At 50.6% G+C, this 6,405-nt stretch overlaps 2 pseudogenes; both read right to left on the bottom strand.

Moving 5' to 3' along the window:
* Positions 1-2,426: 2,426 nt before the first annotated feature.
* LOC102426808 lies at positions 2,427-4,708 on the bottom strand (annotated as a pseudogene).
* Positions 4,709-5,089: 381 nt separating this feature from the next.
* Positions 5,090-6,399, bottom strand: LOC102426494 (annotated as a pseudogene).
* Positions 6,400-6,405: the final 6 nt, after the last annotated feature.

Here is a 6,405-nt window from a genome sequence, read left to right as displayed (position 1 = left end):
TTCCAAATTATGAACAACCAATATGCATCTATTCAACAAGTGAATCTAAGAATCAAGTGAATAAATAATCTGATGTACAGAATGAACTGGTGATTATAATAGAATCAGAGACATAGAAAGGGAATGGACTGACTATTCTTGGGGGGGAAAGGGGTGTGGGAGATGCGGGAAGAGACTGGACAAAAATCGTGCACCTATGGATGAGGACAGTGGATGGGGAGTGAGGGCAGAGGGTGGGGTGGGAACTGGGAGGAGGGGAGTTATGGGGGGAAAAAGAGGAACAAATGTAATAATCTGAACAATAAAGATTTAATTTAAAAAAAGAGAGTAGACCTCACTAAAGTGCCAGATGATAGAGTATAGTGGCTTGAACCTATATGTCAATAGTGGAAAAGATGAGAAGTCATCAGAATCTGTATATATCTTTATGTATAGAAAAGAATTAAGTCCTCTATGACTGAAAATGTGAGAACAATGACAGCAGACCGCATTGGTTCTTATAGTATGTCAGAAACATCGTGTGTGAATAACAACTGTAATATAGGCAAACCTTATATTCTAGTAACAGTCTGGAAGAAAATAATCTATCTAGTAGGTCTATAACAGCATAAATAACCCATTAAGTATTAAAAGTAGAAAGAGTTTGCTGCCCATTAACTCTGACTAGTGAAGCAATACCGCCCTCTAGTGATGAAAAATGAAATTAATTTAGAAAAGGCTAGAAAGTGGCAACCAATATTGCAGAGAAATATATATTTTGAAATTTTGGATTCTCTTTGTTCCATGACAGAATACGTTATAACAATTTTTATTAGGATATATCATGAGAAATTCTATATCGGGGTAAATAAAATCTGGCATTGCTCTTCAAAGTTAGCCATAATGTTCAAGAAGGCAAGAATCCTGAAACCCTTTGACTAACCTACCATGACTATTATACATATAAGACTTAGTAGTATTTGTAGTGATATCAACAATTCAAATCTTTTCTTGTCATCCAAAAAAGAAACATAATGAAGTTTTTTCTGTTCTTGTTGTTTTGATAGGTACTTGTTTGTTGCAATTTTTGTTCTTTTTTTAAATTATTTTTATTGATTTCAGAGAGGAGGGGAGAAGGAGAGAGACAGAAAGATCAATGATGACAGAGAATCATTGACCGGCTGCCTCCTGGATGCCCCATACTGGGGATCAAGCCAGCAACCTGGGTATGTGCCCTTGACCAGAATCAAACCCGGAACCCTTCAGTCCACAGTCCGATGCTCTATCCACTGAGCAAAACCAGCCCAAGTACATGATGAAGTTTAATGAGTATAACTGGGAACTCCTGAATTTATATTTTGGGGATTTTTGTTGTTGTTTAATCAACTGAATAAATGCAGGATGTTGACAAACTTCCTGGCTATACACAGAGTGGTTTTTTTGTTTCTGTTTTAGTTTTACATAATCTTCAGAACTCAATATGAAGCAGTAGAGAGATGTAACTACCAAAAAGACTAATGATAAAATGTTCATCCACATCAAGGAAGTAATAAATCCACTGAGCTTTGTATTGGCATACCATTATAATTAACCAACTTGCGGAACATATACGGGTGCATCTCTTATTTTTTGTAATTAAACGGGACCAGAATCCCAATACTTCAGATTAGCTGGAGGCATTCTGCCTCTCCAAGGACCTCACTTTTTACCCCCACTTACTCGAGAACCCATGGACTTTGTCCAGAGTAGCTGAACATATTTCTTAAATGCCTTCTGGAAAGCAATCTGAAAATATGACACACTCACCACAAGACCAGATTTCAAATACCATATTTGTTGCCACATTGTGAAAACTGGTCTTGATATGTTCTCTTCACTCTTCCTTTCAGTCCCTATTCACACACAGGCCACAGTGGTCCCTACTCCTAGATTTCCCCAAGTGATAGCTATTTAGTTTGAGAACTAAATGTTCAGTAAGTCTTTCCAATGTTTCTCTCTCATCGATGATTCTCTCTATCCCTCTCCCTTCCTCTCTGTAAAAAATCAATAAAATATATTTTAAAGAACAAAAAGACCTATACTGAAAAGTAATTACAGTGCAACATCCTGAGTACAATAGTAAAAGTGTGTACCATGTGTATGGAAGAGCAATAGATAAATTTTAGCCAGTCTTGCCCTAGCCGGTTTGGCTCAGTGGAGAGAGCATCAGCCTGTGGACTGAAGCGTCCCGGGTTCCATCTGGTCAAGGGCACATGCCTGGGTTGCAAGCTCCATCCCCAGTTTCAGTATGGGCCATGCAGGAGGCAGAAGATCAGTGATTCTCATCATTGATGTTTCCTTTTTAAAAATTTTTTATTTTATTTTATTTTATTTTATTTATTATTTTATATTTTTTTTGCCATGATCTGATCGTTTATTCTGCAAGCACACAGATCAGCGGCGGGAGGCCCTCCTTCGCAAACAGCCCCCGCTCATGATTCAGGGGCATGGCCACTCCCAACAGAGACACCCTCTCACACACACTCACTCCTGGACCCCAGTGTCCCCTGGGGTGCTTCTTGGCCTGCAGGGAGGAGCCTCAGCAGCTGGCTTCATCCCTGCCCATCCTCCTAGTGCCCAGGGTGCCCATGGGCCCTCTTGGACTTCCTTTTCCCTGAGGGGGGGGTCGGATGGGGAGGGGGACATTGCTCGAGGGTGGTGGTGGCGCTGGTGCCAGGGGTGCTGGCAGGAGAGGACATAGAGGGGGCTCCATGGGTTCTGGTGGGCCGGGACTGGGTCGGAACCCCTCAAAGGGTGAGAACTTCAGGGGGCTGCTGGTGAGGCGCCTGGGGGAGCGCAGCTCGGGCTAGAAGGAGAAGCCCTCCTTGAGGCTGTCCAGGACCGAGGGCCCACGTACGTGAAGCCCAGGAAGGCCTGGTTGGCGCTCTCACTGAGGGCCGTGTCATCCGGACTGTCCACTGGTGCCTGGCGCGTGAAGCGGGTGTCAAACTGGCTCACGTCCTCTTCTGATTGCAGACAGGGCCTGAAAGGGGGGTCCACGCGGCGGGCCAGGAGATCATCCCAATGAATGTGCCGGAAAAAGGGGTGCCTCTGTACGTCAGCAGCGTCCCCTGGGCCACCCCCGATCCTTCGGCGGGGATTCCGCTTCAGAAACTTTTTGACGAGGTCCCGGGCATCCGGGGTGAGGTAAAGGGGCAGCCTCAGCTTCCCTTTGATGATCTTGTCCATGGTTTTCTTCCGATTCTCTGCAGTGAAGGGTGGCGAGCCAGTGAGCATCTCGTACATGAGGACGCCCAGGCTCCACCAGTCCACCGCCCGGTTGTGGCCGCGCCGCACCACAATCTCAGGGGCCATGTACTCAGTGGTGCCACAGAAGGTGTGGGTGACAGCACCCTGGTGAATGGACTCCTTGCAGAATCCGAAGTCCGTCAGTTTGATGTGGCCCTGGCTGTCCAGCATGATGTTCTCGGGTTTGAGGTCCCGGTAGACGATGCCTTGGGAGTGGAGGTGGCCCAGGGCCAGTGTGATCTCTGCCAGGTAGAAACAGGCCGTGTCTTCCAGCAAGATGCCCTTTCGCTGCAAGTGTGTGAAGAGATCGCCGCCACTGAGGCACTCGAGGACGAGGTACAGTTTGGCCCTGGTCTGGAAGGCATAGGCCAGCTCCACAATGAAGGGGTGCTTCACCGACCCCAGAATGCGCCGTTCAGCCTGTGTGTGCGCCACGTCCTTGGCGCTGCGCACAAGCTCGTCCTTCCTCAGGACCTTCATGGCATATATTTTGCCCACGTTGGTGCCCTGCACCTTTCGCACCTGGAACACCTTGCCATAGCCCCCCGTGCCCAGCACACGCAGCAGCTCAAAGCAGTGGGGCCCCAGGCGCTCGGGGCCGGGCTTCACACTGGTCTCGGTCAGCTCCACCTCCTCACAGTGCCACATGGGCTCCAGGGCAGCCGTCCTCAAGTTGGCGAGGGGACACGCGTCCGCAGGGCTGAACTCTGGCTCGCCCTCGCTGCTTTCCTCCGACTCCAGGTCCAGGTCCAATGCGGCCGCCATGGTGGCGCCCGGCCCGCGGGACCCTGGGTGCGGACCAGCGGCTCAGGGACTGGCAGCCCGGGCCGGGCCTCAAGGGTATCTCTCCGCCAAGTCGAGGGCGGCCGGCCGATGACCCAAGCTCACCCTGGTAGCTGGGGCCTGCTCCTTTGAGTGAGTCCCTGAAGCGCGCCTCCAAGAAGAGTCTCTGAAGCCAGTCTCCTACCAGTGAAATGCTTAGTAATGTGAGCCTGGCCTATATGTACCACTAGGAGGGTGAATCTCTTTAAGACCTCACTCCCCATAGGTTCCTCTCTGGAGGCGGGACATGTGGGCCAGGGTGGGGATAGGAGGAAATTCAGAAATCTGGTTGGTGGGATCTCCTCTCATTCCTGCAGGCTGGGAGGGATTAACCTTGGTTAAATGCATAATCGGATTAGCTCCTTGGTAATCATCCCATTGGATTTCTCAACACCCTTTAATCCCATTTTTGCTGAGGAAGAAACTGAAATTAAAAGTAAAATCTGGCCCTGGCTGATTTGTCTCAGTGGATAGGGTACCAGAATGTGGACTAAAGGGTCCCGGGTTCGATTCAGGTCAAGGTCACATACCAGGGCTGTGGGCTTAATACTCAGTGGGGGTGTGCAGAAGGCAGCTGATCAATGTTTCTCTCTCATCGATGATTCTAACTCTCTATCCCTCTCCCTTCCTCGCTGTAAAAAATCAATAAAATATATTTTAAAAAAAACAAAAAGACCTATACTGAAAAGTAATTACAGTGCAACATCCTGAGTACAATAGTAAAAGTGTGTACCATGTGTATGGAAGAGCAATCGATAAATATTAGCCAGTCTTGCCCTAGCCGGTTTGGCTCAGTGGAGAGAGCATCAGCCTGTGGACTGAAGCGTCCTGGGTTCCATCTGGTCAAGGGCACATGCCTGGGTTGCAAGCTCCATCCCCAGTTTCAGTATGGGGTCGTGCAGGAGGCAGCAGATCAGTGATTCTGGTCATTGATATTTCTTTTTCTTTTTTAATTTCATTTTATTTATTTATTTTTATTTATGTATTTATTTTGCCATGATCTGATCGTTTATTCTGCAAGCACACAGATCAGCGGCGGGAGGCCCTCCCCCGAAAACAGCCCCCGCTCATGATTCAGGGGCATGGCCACTCCCAACAGAGACACGCTCTCACACACACTCACTCCTGGACCCCAGTGTCCCCTGGGGTGCTTCTTGGCCTGCAGGGAGGAGCCTCAGCAGCTGGCTTCATCCCTGCCCATCCTCCTAGTGCCCAGGGTGCCCATGGCCCCTCTTGGACTTCTTTTTCCCAGGGGGGGGGGGGTCGGATGGGGAGGGGGACATTGCTCGAGGGTGGTGGTGGCGGTGGTGCCAGGGGTGCTGGCAGGAGAGGACATAGAGGGGGCTCCATGGGCTCTGCTGGGCCGGGACTGGGCCGGAACCCCTCAAAGGGTGAGAACTTCAGGGGGCTGCTGGTGAGGCGCCTGGGGGAGGACAGCTCGGGCTAGAAGGAGAAGCCCTCCTTGAGGCTGTGCAGGACGGAGGGCGCCTCATACGTGAAGCCCAGGAAGGCCTGGTTGGCGCTCTCACTGAGGGCCATGTCATCCGGACTGTCCACTGGTGCCTGGCGCGTGAAGCAGGTGGCAAACTGGCTCACGTCCTCTTCTGATTGCAGACAGGGCCTGTAAGGGGGGTCCACGCGGCGGGCCAGGAGATCATCCCAATGAATGTGCCGGAAAAAGGGGTGCCTCTGTACGTCAGCAGCGTCCCCTGGGCCACCCCCGATCCTTCGGCGGGGATTCCGCTTCAGAAACTTTTTGACGAGGTCCCGGGCATCCGGGGTGAGGTAAAGGGGCAGCCTCAGCTTCCCTTTGATGATCTTGTCCATGGTTTTCTTCCGATTCTCTGCAGTGAAGGGTGGCGAGCCAGTGAGCATCTCGTACATGAGGACGCCCAGGCTCCACCAGTCCACCGCCCGGTTGTGGCCGCGCCGCACCACAATCTCAGGGGCCATGTACTCAGTGGTGCCACAGAAGGTGTGGGTGACAGCACCCTGGTGAATGGACTCCTTGCAGAATCCGAAGTCCGTCAGTTTGATGTGGCCCTGGCTGTCCAGCATGATGTTCTCGGGTTTGAGGTCCCGGTAGACGATGCCTTGGGAGTGGAGGTGGCCCAGGGCCAGTGTGATCTCTGCCAGGTAGAAACAGGCCGTGTCTTCCAGCAAGATGCCCTTTCGCTGCAAGTGTGTGAAGAGATCGCCGCCACTGAGGCACTCGAGGACGAGGTACAGTTTGCCCCTGGTCTGGAAGGCATAGGCCAGCTCCACAATGAAGGGGTGCTTCACCGACCCCAGAATGCGCCGTTCAGCCTGTGTGTG

This window comes from Myotis lucifugus, unplaced genomic scaffold (genome assembly GCF_000147115.1).
Source record: "Myotis lucifugus unplaced genomic scaffold, Myoluc2.0 scaffold_3256, whole genome shotgun sequence".
Taxonomy (NCBI): Eukaryota; Metazoa; Chordata; class Mammalia; order Chiroptera; family Vespertilionidae; genus Myotis; species Myotis lucifugus.
Note: the sequence above shows the minus strand (reverse complement) of the source record. Positions and strands in the feature narration are given on the sequence as shown.